General features: G+C 47.1%; 1 long non-coding RNA gene across 1 annotated transcript in view; it reads left to right on the plus strand.

The window, feature by feature from the left end:
* The first annotated feature begins 7,126 nt into the window (after positions 1-7,126).
* The window catches only part of LOC146889901 (uncharacterized), a 44,202-nt gene continuing 35,992 nt past the window's right edge, over positions 7,127-15,336 (plus strand). Inside the window, exons 1-2 of the long non-coding RNA XR_015736370.1 lie at positions 7,127-7,394; positions 8,067-8,789. This is a non-coding gene — a long non-coding RNA (uncharacterized LOC146889901). The remainder of the gene's footprint in view (positions 7,395-8,066; positions 8,790-15,336) is intronic.

Genomic DNA, 15,336 nt, shown 5'->3' on the forward strand with positions numbered 1-15,336 from the left:
GTCTGCAAAATTCACACCCGTGCTGCAAGTGTGGGTTCTAGAAACTAGTAGAAGACCCCCTCCCAGATAACACTGTTCACCAGGGAGGACCAGGAACCAAGGGATGAATTCCCGGGCCAAGGGCGCACCTCAGCGCACCCTCAGCCCTATGGGCTGTGGAAGAGAATCTCAGGTTCAAAGGGAAGGCCACCTGCGGCAGGAGTGGGGAGGCCTAGGGGCAGGGCGGGAACTCCTTCAAAGTCCACTAATACCCAGGGGACCAGAAAGCCAACATGTCTGAGACCCTGCTCCCCAGGAAGGCCTGTTAGCTGCCAGAAGTGACAACCACTTCTGAAGGACTTAACATTTTGCCTGCTTTCCCACCAGATTCCATTTTCATTATCCGATGGAAAAAAATAATCACAGTGGGGGGAAAAAATTAAAATGTACAAATCTTAAAATGAGCTCCTGACATGAAACCTCATCTCCGTCACCTGGATAAATGGTGCTTGAGGTATGGGATGTGTGTGTGTCATGGGCTATAGAGAATGCCTTGTGTGCCTGTCGACGTTAGATGCTGAGGTTCTGGGCATCGCAGGCCTGCAGATAGAATCTAGTGAGCTAGAGTTTAAAGATCGGTGAGAGAAGAGCTGAGCCTTCAAATTTTTATCTTTGGATCAAGTACAGTTTTGAGGGCTCATATCCAGCGCTTCTGAGTTATACGGAGTGCTTACAGGCAACACAGAGGGTTTCGGGAGAGTCTTCTCTGAGTTAGAAACCCAGAAGTTACTTTGGATCCCTCCATCTTCCTTAGCAGCGTCTCTCAGTCTCCCTGTCTCAGGAGTCATCTGGCCAGCTTTCTAGACATTTCTAGAGTCCCCAACCCTCATCTTACCCTGTCCCTTCTTGCCACACTCTGGCTCAGGCTCCCTGTGGCTTTTGTCAGGGACTGTTTGAACCACCTTCTCATAGCGGCTTTTCAGAAGTTTGCCCTGGCCTGACGCTGCTTCACGGTGCTCCACAAAAGGCTGGTCAGCGCCAGTAGACACTAGGGAGGGAAACGCAAAGCCAAGTCATAGCAGGGTACACCACACTGTCAGGGTGACCGAAATAGAAACAAAGACAGTAGCGAGTGCAGGCAAGGATGTGGCTAGCCTAGGGCAATCACAAGGGTGGAGGGGCCATAAAATGGCACAGCCACTCTGGAAGACAGTTTACACCTCCCTTCCTTTCTTTTCTCTTTGTGTTTATGTGTGCACGCACATGCATGTGTGTGTGTGTGTGTGTGTGTGTGTGTGTGTGTGGTGTGTATGTGTGCGTGCACACACATAGTGTGTGAGCATGTGTCCAGAGGACAAAGTCAGACTTCAGGTGTCTACCTATTTCTCTCCTTATTTTTAAAGGCAAAATATTCTTGTGACTTGAGAATTTCACGCACGTGTAGAATTTATTCTGAGCCCATTCACTCCTTCCTCCGATCCACTCCCTATCTCCTCATGCCCCCCTCAGCTCCGTGTCCTTTTCCTTTCTCATAGCTCATCTGGTTCAGTTTGCGCTGCCCTATATTCATGGGTGTGGGGCTATTCATTGAAGCACAGTCGCGACCTACTAGGAGCCGCACCCTTAAAGGAAATGGCTCGCTCTCCCTCCCTGAGGGCCGTCAGCTGTCAGTAGCTCCCCTAGGAGTGGGGGCTCATGAGCCCTCCCCTCTCCATGCTGGAATGCTGACTGACTCCATCTTGACGGGGCAAGCCCAGCTGCTGTGCAGTGGTCCTATCACATCCGGAAGACACTCTTTTTGCTTGGTTTTGTCCCTGTTTTTTCTCGCCACTGCCTTCTCCTACTGGGATGTTCACTGGGCTCTGGGGTCCCCACCTTAGCTTTTGAGACAGGACCTCTAGCTGAAACCAGCACTCTCCGTTTCTGCTAGACTGGCTAGCAAGTTGGAGTGATCCGTTTGTCTCTGTCTCTACAGGTTACAGGCACGCACCACCAGGCTTAGCTTTTTTTTTTTTTTTTTTGGTGGGTGTTGGGGATTTGAACTCAGGTCCTCATGTCTGTTCAGTGGGCATCGTCACCCACTGATTCATCTTTGCGGCCTCAAAGTTTGACCATTTGTTTTAAAACTAAACATACGACTACATTTAACTCCATAATTGCAGCCTTCAGCATAAACCCCTGGGGAAGAAAAACTGCATCCACATGAACGCCAGTGAAGATAGATACCCAGAGAAACTTCATTTAGAACAGCGCAAACCATCTTTTGGTGGCCCAGAGGTCTTTCCGTAGAAGAATGGCTGTACAGCTGTGATATGCCTGCACCTTGGACAGCTATTCAGCACAAGGATTCAATTACTAGCACATTCCACTGAGAGGAGAGGTCTCTGGGAAAGAATACGAAGCAGAAAAAGACAAAACAGGGTCAGAAAGGTGGCTTTGTGGCTGAGAATGTCTGCTGTGTCATGATGAGGGCCAGAGTTCATGTCCCACCACCCACGGAACAAGCCAGAGGCCCTGTGTGCCTGGAGCCCTTCTCTTCAGTAGGGAACAGAGACAGTAGGGTCTCTGATACTACCTGATTTCCAATATAGCTTAAAAAAATGCAAGTCCCAGCTTCAGGGAGAGACCCTTCCTCAAAGGAATAGGGGGACCCCAATACCCTCTTCTGACTTTTATGCAGGTACCCCAAACACATAGATGAGCAAGCACCACAGGAACACACACATGAACATACACACTAAAATAAATCTTGAAGAGGATTTATCTTGAAGAGGATGTGTATATTTGATATACAGGTATGCATGGATATTTGATTGCATGTATATAGCATTATCAAAACGATGACAAGGATTCCAGGGCTTTGCGATGGGAAGAAGCCAGGCTGGAAGGGAAGTAGATATGCTTACAACGGTGCAACAGGAAGGGTCTTTGTAAACGGGAGCTATTGAGCGATTTGACAGTGGTGGTTATTATGTGAGCTTACAGAGAAGATGCAATTATATTGACTTAGCACATGAGGGCCGGTGAACACAAGGCAAACCGGGTCATCTGGATAAAGCAAGGAGGGAAGTAGACTTGCAAATGTCCTGCCTGGGATATTGTACTGCAATTCTGCAAAACTGTTCAAGGAAGCTAAGTGTATAAGAGATTTCTCAATTATGTTTTGATATTATGTGTGCGTTTGCAATGATCTCACCTGACTAGTTAGCTAAAATTATATTTTATTCATCCTTCTCTCTGTGTGCGTAGGCTCACGTGTGGAGGTCCATATGTGTATGTGTGGTGTGGCTATGTACATGCATGTGTGCATGCATGTAATGGCCAGAGAACAATGTTGACTGTTGATCACCTTGCCTTTTGAGACAAGGTCTCTCGTGGCCTGGAACTCTCTAAATAGGCTAGGTTGGCTAGGGTAATCCGATGAGTCACCTGTCTCTGTTCCCCTGACTCTGGATTACAAGCATGTGCCACCACACCTAGTGGTTTTGTTTTTAAGTTTTATGTGGTTTCTAATGCGCCAAATTCAGGTCCTCGTGATCAAAAGAGAAGCATTTTCCTAACTGAGCTGCCTCCCTAGCCCTATTAATCATTTTTTTTTGTATTGCAGTAAAATGTATATAGCATACCATTTACCATTACAATAATTTTTAAGCCCAAGTTCTGTGGCATGAAGTCTATTTCTTTGAGGTGGAGACAAGGTCTCCCTTGTAGCTCTGGGTGTCTTTAGATTGTGCAGAACACACTGGCCTTGAATTTGTGGCAATCCTTCTGCACCACCCCAACTGAAACTCTGTACGCATAAGTGCCATTTTTCCATTCTCCTTTCTTCTTGGTGTGTGTGTGTGTGGGGGGGTGAGAACCAGGAAAACAAAACAGAAGCTGTCACCTCAAAACCAAAGCTCTTTCTGAGGCCCTCGTCACCCCAAGGCCAAACTCTCTCTTCATGCCTGGGTGCTGTCCTTGATTGGTACTGCCCTCCTCCTGGCTCTCCCAGAACACCCAGGTTCTCTTTGATTCAGCTGTGGAGCCTGGGTAAGTGTCCTAGAAAAGCTTTCTGGTTTGGTTGCAGTTGTAAAACCAAGACAGGTGGCTGCAAGTGAAGGTCACCTTGAACGTATTCTCTCCTTGTCTTCCTGTTGGCCGAGTCAGTACTTTGACTCTTAACATGAACCCTGTTCATGACAAGAATTGATCTGTCTTTGGTGAGTGTGTGGTGGGGGTGTCTGCCTTTGAGGAAATTGCTCAAGCCTTACGACATAGGCAGGCATGTCAAGAACTGAAAGAGATATTCTCAAAGACTTGGAAGAAAGCCGGGACATAAACGAGAGGCAAAAGACGTATTGAAAAAGTTGAGAAAGCTTGAATATTCATATTTTGGAATTTGGAAACAGTTTGGAATATTTGAGTAGAACAAGCGAGAGTTACAGACTCTAATCTGACTGCGGATGAAAGCGAAGCTCTTTTGTATTTGTTAAATTTGTTTTTTAAAGAATGAAGCTGAGGCAGGATCCCCCTTAAGAATGAGAGACCAACACAAGCAACCTGGCGAGACTCGGTCACCTAAGGATTAATAAAACTCAATAAATCGAACCATGAACAAACTAAATAGAAATCAGTGAAATTATTTTGACAATAAAAATTGTAATAGGCCAGCTGTGGTGGTGGATGCCTGTATTCCCAGAAACCTGGGAGGGTGAGGCAAGGGGATCACTGTGAGTTTGAGGCCAGCCTGGGCTCTGTAAAGAGTTCCAGACCAGACAGGGCTATATAGAAAAATCCTGTCAAAACAAAACAAAACAAAACAAAAAAAACCTGTAAGACAGAAACGATAATGTTATTAAAAGAAAGTCATTTAGTGAAAGATGTTTTACTTGTGAGGGAAATGATGAGTGAGCCCGTAGGCATTTTGGTAGCTCAGTTAATTAAGGGCTGAATCATATGGGTATTTTGAGATAAATTTTCAGTTTCCTGCTGATTTGACCTCAAATTGTGATATTATTAAGATGACTACATTCCTAATACACACAGTCATGAAGACATCCACAGCAAATTGGCCAATGTGCTTTACCAGTTCTAAGACTGGTCAGTGCATAGGAAACATAGAAGTTCCCTGTGATATCCCTAGAAATTCCTGATCTCACAGAACCTTGAAGGTTTCTCAGTTTTGACAGCTGCCTTGAACATTTGCACAGCCACATCGGAAGTTAGTTGGAAAACTTTATTTCCTAAACAGCTAGTAATAAAAATCAAATTTCCTTTTTGTTTCTCTGTGTAACCCTGACTGCCCTGGAACTCGCTTTATAGACCAGGCTGGACTCGAACTTGGAGACCCATCTGCATTTGCCTTCCAAGTGATGGGATTAAAGGTGTGTTCCACCACCACGACCTGACAAAAACCAAATTTCTATCAACCTCACCAGAGGAAGGGGTGAATTATCTTGTGTGTGTGCGCGTGTGCATGCATGTGTATGTGTATAGAAGACATTACCTTGCTATAGAAAGGTGAGAGAAGAATGTATAGAAAGTGTATGGAGATGCAGGCACCGTAGAGGTTGCTAGGCAGCTGATTAAGCAAAAGACTAGTTGGTTCATCTAGATGGTAAATAATTTGTGATAAACTCTTTAAAGTCTATGGATTTTTCTTATTCTAAGCAAATATTCATTTTCATATCAAATTCACATCCCTGATTTTATCAGCTTCAGGTTCTCCAGAGTCTGAGCCCCCTGATACCCTACTCCGTATTTGCCTGTCTTGCCATGTTACTCTTGGGCATGCTCCGAGACTCCTGTTGGACAAGAACGGCTCTCATCTTCCTCCAGAGCTGGCCTGCTATGTCAGGAGCCAGACATTGGGCATTTGAGTTCCAGAGGTCTTGTCTTATGCTCAGTGACCCCAAGAAAATTCCTTACACTTTCAATAGTTTCTTCCACAAAATAAGACTGATAATACACCAGTATCGTGGAGAGACTGAGGGGACTTTCAAGAGACCGCTGGCAGGATCTCCAACAAGCCTTACGTCGGGTAAGGACTCACTAATGGTTGAGTTAAGGAGATTGTGAACCCATTGGAAAGAAAGACTGAGGCGTTTAGCTTAGTGGAATGTAGCTGTCAGTAAGCTAATTTATCTCTGAGGTCATGGGTTCCCTGGAAAACAAGGGCTTCCAAGTCAAGGCCATTCAAAGCTCTCAAACTGTGTGGTTTGGTCGAGATAAAAAGAGCATTTTTGTTACCTAGAGTGAAGCTTTAGCGAGGTTCACTGATTGTGCTCTTGACGGTGTCTGGGGTTTTGCTTGATTCTCTGATCCTTTAACTAACTTCTGCAAGTGTACAGAAGGCAATAGTGACGGCATGCTAACTCTAGACCTGGTGATTACAAGTTCAATGCCATCATACTGTTGGCAATCACCAGTTTCTGGCATCTCTCTCTCCCTCCCTTTAGAAGTGTCTGCAGTGTTGTTGTAAATCTCCAGGTTTTCGAGGGACGCATGTGCTTGTAGTAAATTTCTTTTAAACATCAGTTGGGCCTGGCTGTGGGGGCCACTTGGATCAAACTCTAATGTGGATGCCGTCGCCAAGACCTTAGAGGTGGTTGACAGTGACAGTCGGCGGTATCACATCACCCTTTATAGTTTGGTTGAATCTTGATCAACTAAAAAGCCTAAACAAACAAACAAACAAAGAAGGACTGGCGTTTCTCGAAGAGTTCTGTCTGCTGTCTAAGTCAGCAGATTGCCCAGCCTACCACAGTCTGAATTTTCCAACCCCACAATTTCATGAGCCAATGTCTCAAAAATCTCTGTGTACAAGAATATGTATGTAGCCCTCCGTCTTCATGGACAAAGGCTACCAATATCTGAGGATGCTCCAGTTATCATATTAAGTAGTGTGGCATTTGCATGGAACCTATCTACATTTTCATAGGCTTGAAAAATCTGCTTGAGGTGACTTTATTTCTAACACAGTGTGAATGTCCTATTGGTGGATGTTCTTTTTATTGTTGTTGGTTTTTCAAGACAGGATTTTCTTTGTGTAGCTCTGGCTGTCCGGGAACTCACTCTGTAGACCAGGCTGGCTTTGAACTCAGAAATTTGCCTGCCTCTGCCTCCTGAGTGCTGGGATTAAAGGTGTGTGCCACCCACCCCCCCCCCCCCCACACACACACAGTGGCTATTCTTTAAACTGCATTGCTGGGGGAAAGTGGCAAGAAAAATCTATGCATGTTCAAATGATGTTTCTTGAGTATGTCTAGTCTACAGCGGGTTGAATTCATAGGCATGGAATTCACGGATGATGGACAGCCAGCTCTTGTTTCCCTGGAAGCGCTCAGGATACAGCATTCCAACCATGCAACTGGAGACCTGTGGCGTAGGAGTGTGTGCTCACACCTTCATCCCATCAGTGGGAACTTTCTGAGGTAAGCACTGGGAAGGAGACAGGACATGACTTGTAAGACGCTATGGGAACACGCTCAACTCACTTGGTGGTCCCTGAAAGTATCTGGTAGGAACTTTGTGAGCTGCAAGGTAGTGAGTGTCCTTGAACTTCAAAGACATACCCCAGGCTTGGTTAGACAGAGCTCCCTTTGTGGGAACTCCTGAGTCTGAACCCCACTGGCTAGATGATGGGAAGATTGGCAGAGTGTTCCCAAACACTACAACCTTCTCCTGCTTTCCCCGTGCCCCTAATCTCTAAGTTGGCTTACGTTTTTAAGTCTTTGAAATTTGTGAGCTGCTTCTACTTACCCTCGGGGGTGCAATGGGTATGGACACCTTGTGACTGCTTTGGAGGTACGGGGGAGGGAAGATGAGCAGGAAGGGGAGATATGAGATTAGAACATCAGCCAACAGGCCAGACAGCTCTGATGGTGAGTCTTGGCTCCAGCTTTGTGACTGTGGACTGACCACAGGCAAGTCACACATCTGCTGCAAGGTGGGCTCCCAGCCGTAGCTTCCTTCCCTAAAGTGGAGATGTTGCCCTTGAATCAAGAGAGTGGATCAATGACTCTGATCAGCTGTTCTCGTGGGGAGGTGTTCCTTGCTTGCTTATATTGTTCTGTTACCTGTCTTTTTTCCTTTGTGGTTTACAGAGGACATGGACAATGGAGGGGGCACACTCATGGAGATATACAACTCTGCTCATACATAAAGCAGGGACAGTCCCTCCTTAGCTCTTCCTAAGGCGTCAGAGGCTTGAGCTGCCAGCATCAACTGTCTTCTCTTATTGAAACAGAAAAGGGCAAGCCCGTGTTTAAAGGGATTTGTTCTGAATCAAGTGCAAGAGCCGTTCATTTTGTTTGCTATCATGACTTTGACAGGTACCCTAGCAGAACAAAAATACATCCCTATACAAGGAGCATTAAGGGAGAGAAGTCAGGAAATAGAAAAACCAAATAAAACTTCTCATCTGGACGGGATTTCTGAAGAAGCGTGTGGTGTTAACAATTTCCTCTGTGGTAGAAGCATTCCGTCCTGCAGGGAAGCTCCTTAAATTGGAAGGTGGACAACCCAAAATACCTTCAGGAAGTTCCTGAAACTGACCAGATTCTCTGGGCTCCCTCTCTGCCAGAGTAAGCAAGAATTGAGAGTCCCTCTCAGACCCAAGGAAGCGGAGCCGTATAGAAGGCTCTCAGGCAAGCTAACTGAAAAGAAGAGGCCAGACCAGCCACCTGGAAGAAGCAGTGACTAACTCTCCAGCCTGATGAGCTGCCTGCAAGCTGGGCAGTGTGCTCCAGGTGCCCAGCTTTGTGAGCTGCCACCCGCCTTGAGGTGCGCCTTGGTGATACAGCTGCCTTTGAGTCATTTCTGCCTCCGTAAGTAACCCCTCCCCCTCATGCCTGTAAGTAACCCCAGTAAAATACATTGCACACCAGATTGGACTTTGCTGGTATCTGTACTTTGGTCTGTCATGGGTCCCCTCTGTAGGCTGAGCAGACACGTGTGTATTGCATCTCCCCAGGAAAAGGTTTGTCACACAAAAGGGGACACAGTGAAATCTCTCAAGTTTCTCAAGTTTAGTTCTAGGAGGCAGAGTGGCTGAAGCAGAGGGTTTGTAGAGAGTGGGGTCCTTGAGAGGGAAGCAGGAGGCCCTGGTAAAACAGCTTCACGAAAGCAGAGATAGGCCAGGTGCAGGCGATCTTCTTGGGTAGTTTAGCCAGTCATGGAAAGGATAGCCTAAAGCAAACAGGAGGGTGTTTAGGATCCCCCCCTAAAATATTTGCACAACACCAGGGAAAACATAACTTTGATTGCTGATTTCTCTGAGAAGGGCATCAGAGAGGGATTGGTTTTGGAGGGCGACAGAGAATTGGAGATTATAGCTTCTACCCTGAGACACAAAGGGGGATTCTCTTTTACTGAGAGTGTTTCTGTCTTTCAACAGTTTGGGCCTCTAAATATATTATTTATTTAGAAAACAACAACAACAACAAAAAGGGCCAGCAAGATGGCTTAGTAGGTAAAGGCGCTTGCCTGATGAACGGGGTTCACTCCCTCAGCCCACGTGGTAAACAGCAAGAATTGACTCCCCCAAATTATTATCTGATCCCTATATGTATGTTATGATATGCAAACGTGTGTCCATGTTGTAACAGGCACATACAAATACATAAATGTAATAAAAACACTTAAAAGAGAAAAACTAACCAATAAATAAATCTATGAATATAGAAACGGGAGCAGATTCAGAGGAGTTTATTATAGTGAGCAAAAATATATCAGAAAGGCTTACACTGGGAGAGGATTATTTTTACGGGTTATAACATTTTGTTAAGTCCTACAAAGATTTCAAACACGGCAATTTTGGCTGCACCACATGAAATTGCTTATATTTGAGATCAACAATGGCAGAGTTATTGGCAATTTCACTTTGCCTAATTCAGGGTTTCTCCACTTTGGCATGGTTGACATTTTAATAATCCTTTGCTGTACTGTGGGACCCTGCTCGGTGTAGGACGATTTGCAGCCTCCCGGACTCTACCTTCAAGAGGCCGGTGCCACTTCCCCAGAAGTGATCATCTCTCATGCTTGTGTCTCTAGCAGCCCTGACAACATATTGTGTGGGACTGCGTGCAAGATAAAAATGCAGGGCTCTCGTGCAAGCATTTATTATGAATTTCAAGACAGAGATCTGGAAGTGTGTGTGTGTGGGGTGTCTGTGATTAAACCTCTGCCTGATATTTCATGACCATGCATTTCTGCTAGGGAGCTGGCTCAGGGAGTAGAAGTGCTTGCTTCTTGATGGCCTAGGTGTTATCCCCCAGACCCGTGGAAGAAGCTAGATGTGGGAACACATCCGTAATCCCAGTATTGCTACTTCAATACAGGAAGCAGAGATAATCTAGTGCTTTTAAGTCTCCATATGTATGCCTAGAGTATGAATGACTTAAGGAAAAAGAATAAAATTGCAGGGAATCTAAAACACACACACACACACACACACACACACACACACACACACACACTAAACTGACGAAAGGTCTGGATGGCGGCCATATCTGGCCCGCTACCTCTTTTTGTAAATAAGGCCCTTCTGGAATACAGCCAGCCTCATCTGTTGTCACATTGGCAGGGGCCGTGTTTGTGCCTTCGCAGTAGAATTGAGACACTGCACCAGAGAATGTATGGCCCAGAAAGCCTAAAACATTTACTGCCTGGCCCTGTCCAGCCAAGTTTGCCAATGCTGCTCTGGATGACTGAGCTTCCAGGCTGAGGTGGTAGAGTCGAGGAACTGCCTGGAGCCCCCTGGATGTGTGAACCTCTCACCCGTCTTATCCAGGAGGCTACAGCAGTTAGGGTTCTCAATGAGAGGTAAGAGTTTATTTGAGCAAAGGAAAAGGGTGTGCCAGAAGGGTCAGGGAGGAGGGGACGGGGAGAGCTCACAAAATCAACAGTGGCCTAATGCAGATACAGAGGAGGAAATGTATCGCTGTCTTCGGTTGCCCAGCTTCCCAGTTCGGTCGGTGCCCAGAGACTCTGAGAGAGAATATTAGCGGGGTGGAAACTATGTTAGTGTTTAGAGACTTTCCTGGGCTGGGTGGCAGGTACAGTGCGCATTGATTTTCCTGTTTTCCAGGCAGGTTCATTTCATTCTTAATATGCTTTTGTACTTTACTGTTTTCCATTTTTTTTTAAAAAAATACATTTCTTAGGGGAAGCGTTTGAAAGCGGTTGAAAGGAAGAAGGTTTGATGGCAGCTGAAGTACTTTTGCATGACTAATAATAATTATGATGAGGATCGTTTCCTGCGTAAGCCTTCTCCGTGGCTAATATTTGCAAATTAAACACACTATAAAATATTCAGCCCCTTGCTACAAATTCGTTTGATTTGCATAATCCCCCTGCATGGGCTCGGGAGTGAACTATTCCCTAATTAATTATTTAATTCCCATCTGTACAGTGTGAACGGGCTAATGAAATTCCAGCAGGCTGAGAAACGCTGAGCCTCCCCGCCCCCGCCTCTGGAGAAGGGTCCCAGTTTCCTCCGGCATGAGTCCTTCCAGTCAGGGGTCACTTCCCCACACACCCAGGACTAATTGTAGAGCTGGCTGGTCACAGCAAATGCTCTGACCTTCTTGTAACCCAGGATTCCTTGGGGCTGGCTTCAGCTCCGCGCCACACACAGCTGGGCTCCAGAGGACTCGCCAGTGGCATGTCTCATATGGCTTTATAAGGGGATTTTTCAAACCCATCCTAGGTTTGGTTTATGGACAGCCCCTAAGGCTCGTGGCTATTCCCTTATTACTTCATCTTTGGGCGTGTTTTTCCACGTGGCAAAACATGCATTTTATTATCTAGTCATTTAGCAAGGAGCTCAAAACCCACACTTTATTTGCTCCCTTCCTTTCAAGTTTTGGAGAAACCAGCGGTATCTTCCCAGCAACGCGGGGAATGATGGGCTCAGAACATTTACGGAAGGGTCGCTCGGTGTGCTGGGTGGGTTAGGAGCCAGGAGCCTGCAGAGCCCGAAGGCTTAGGTGTAGGACAGGATCCACACAGTGTAGCGTGGGCCACACAGGTGGTTCTTGTTTAGGATTAGTGTCTCAAATTAAAAACACAATAACTGAGGGCTGGGCCAACAGTTCAGGCCGCAAAATGCTTGCTTAGCAAGGAGAAGGACCTGAATTTAATTTTCCACAACCCACAGAGAAAAAAAAATAGTGAAATGAAAATTTAAAAAGCTGGGCGTGGTGGCATGTCCGGGTATTCTCAGCCCTGGAAGGTGGAGACAGGTGGATACCTGGAATTTACTGGCTGGCCAGCCTGGACTACTGGTGGAGTTCCTGGCCAATGGAACACCCTGTCTCAAAAACAAACAAACACAAAACAAAACAAACAAACAAACAAAAAAACAAATGGAACAAGAAATCACCCAAGTTTGCCCTCTGGCCCCCACATGTGTGTGTACATACACACACAGCGCCAACAGTATTTACTACTTATGTCTGTGCATGACCCAGTGAGACGCGCTCCTTTAATTGCTGCAGGTTGGGCTCTCTTGGGGTCCTGTGGGTGTCCAGCTTTCCTCTCCGTGCACATCTGTCAGAGCTTCCGTAAGGACGCCCTCTGATTCAGTGTGGAGTGGCCCGGGTTCCCGTCACGTGTGCTGACTGCTGACTTGCACCTGTTGCTATTGCTGTTAATGTGTGCTATGGAGAGGCGGGGAGACACGGCTGTGAATCTGGTGGGAATCTAGCTCACGATGGTGAGAGACAGTGTGCTGCGCTCACCTTGGGCGCGCTCCTGTAGGTTGGAATGAAAGGCGCGTTCAGCAAGGATCAGAGGAAAGGTGACATGAAACTCTTCTTGGACTTTGAATCCGAGTCTAGCTAGCGTCCAGAGTCCGGAGGTCAGCCTCAGGTGACATTTCTCAGGAACTATCCACCTGGTCTTTTGTTTTTGTTTTTTGACAGTACTATATTTTTGCTCTTGGATGGCTGGATCCTTGAGTGTAGAACCCAGAAAAAGGACTGCGTGTCTAATGAAGCTGTGGAAGGACGGGTGAACGACCGGCTCAGTCTAGTGGGCAAGGTGCTAAACGGGGCTTCGTGGCGTTGATGAGCTGAGACTTGAAGGAAAGATTGGATTTTGCCAAGAGTCTCAGATGATACAAGGATGCTGGCTAATTAGAGCGTCCGGGCCCCTCAGAGGGTCTGCCGGGCAGAGACTCCGAGCTGTATATCGTTTCTCTGGCTGTGGGGTAGGAGAGCTTCAGCCAGACTGCCGGGCAGTCCTCCAGTGCCTGGTGGACGCTGAGCTTGGTTTGGCAAGTTCACGCTGCGAAACCGAGGATTCTCCAGTGAGCCTCTTTTGTGGCTGGTGAGAAAGGAAACTGAGCAAACGGGATCTCTAGGAGGGAGTCGCAGTCACGAGTTAGTGTGGCAGTCTAGATAGAGTTAAAAACAAGATTGTGGCCCTTTCTGTCTGGGACCATGGCTGAACATTGGCGACTGGAGAGAATACTGCAATCTGATTGTTCCATTGGGTCATTTCTGGGAATATGAAGACATTTTTCCAAAACTGGAAGTCTGTGTGCATTGAGAGGGAATTTCAGGGCTTGGTCTTGTATCCTCCCTTGGCCTGCCTGAAGGGATCCCACTTCCCTTCTGCAGGCTCCTTGCTCTGCAGTGTATATTTGGTCCCTATGTAAGCGCTCGATGAGAGGGGACTTGGTTCTTTTCTACCCTAGACTGTGTTGGGGTTGAAGATGTCTCTGAGGTTCCATCTCATTGCTGCTCACTGCCCTGAGCTGGGCAGATGTCTTCTGCAGAAGGAATGCCAAGAATTTCCCCTTTCCTTCATGCCAGATCATCTGGCCTGGGCCTGGCCAGTCCCAGGAGAGGCCAGTGGACACAGCTGGAGCAGGGTGGGGCTCAGATCGCTGAGCTGGGAGCCTGGGCGCCTCCTGTCCTGCTTGAAGGCCATGGTGGAGCAGGCTTGACCAATGTCAATGAGTACCAGGCGGGGTGGGTGATGGGTCCAAGCCTGAGGAACCAGTGGGAGGAGGCAGGCAAAGGGAAGCGCCACTCTGTGCTTGAATCCAGGGACCAAACCTCTGTACTCTGCAGTGCTCACTGGGACAGTCCCAGGGTAAAGCAGTCATTTCTGTTGGGAGGACTGGGTTTGAGGGCGGGTTCGGAGGATTTCGATGTTATTTATTTGCATGGTGTGTGTGTGGTGTGTGAGGCCACACTTTATTCTGAGATCCTTCAGCTTGCTGATTAGTTTGGCCAACCAGACCCCAGTATCCTGTCTGCTTTCCTAGACCTGGGATTACAAGTCTGCACCACCATGCCTGTCCTGGTGGTTTGTTTTGTTTTGTTTTCACATGGATGTTGGGGACTCTACTCCAGTCCTCAGACTCCTGAAAGAAGGGCTCTACTGACAGCTATCTCCAGCCCCCAATATTTTTACTCGAAGAAACAATATTACGAATGCAAAATCAAGTCCAAGGCTTTACAAGAAGCTCTTGTAAGGGAGGGAAGCCCATGGCAAGTTGGGGGCATGGTGACGCTGTCACTTCAGACTCTATTGTTAGCAGGCTGAAAAATCTAAATATGACTTTTGGAAGGCACTGGGTTGCACTTTGGTAGGTAATTTGAGAATCTTTCATTGCTAGGACACTGGATACCAGGGAGAGAGTCATGTGTGACAGAGCGGACCAGAGGCCTGGAGGACTTGGTATGTGAAAGCTATCCATGGGAGCGAGTATACCTGGCAGGATGTCATCAGCCCAGCTCAGTGTCAGTCAGAATGAGAACAGTGACAACGACAGCAGAAGTACAGCCTATGACAGAGAGACCACTGAGATCCACGACCCATGTCAATGCTGACAGGAGAGAGGAGGTCAGGAGGGAGCTGGGGCAAGAGTTGGGGGGCTGAGGTGGTGCAGTGGTCTCGGGTGGCATTCATGAACTACTCAGCAGATGACAGTATCAGCTTGGCTTTAGGACAAAATCGGCAGATTCACTTTAGAGCCCTGTACATAGCTCTAGCTCCGGTAGATGAGAGCTGTGTGCATAGAACTCTCTAGGGGTTCGGATTTCGACGCAAGTCATATTGTCCCTGTTCAGAATCATGTTTCAGTTCATGTGGATGCCTTAGGGAAAGGTGACTGACTGCTTTAGGAAGCAGGTAGCTTAAAATCTGAGGGTTGTGTTTCTGAACTGCTGCGGGAGCTCCTTCCGCTCCTTCAGCCAATAGCTGCTGAGATACCAGTCCACTGGGGCGTGGTCTCTCTCTCTTTAAAAAAGCAGTGGCTGTCCTCCATTCTCTCTCTGGCTTCCTGCTCCACTTCTGGCTCCTAAACTCCTTTTCTGATGGTGCAGAGGGGCTGTTGTCTGGGACGGCAATCTGTAAGTT

Source organism: Myodes glareolus, chromosome 24, assembly GCF_982192425.1.
Source record: "Myodes glareolus chromosome 24, mMyoGla1.1, whole genome shotgun sequence".
Taxonomy (NCBI): domain Eukaryota; kingdom Metazoa; phylum Chordata; class Mammalia; order Rodentia; family Cricetidae; genus Myodes; species Myodes glareolus.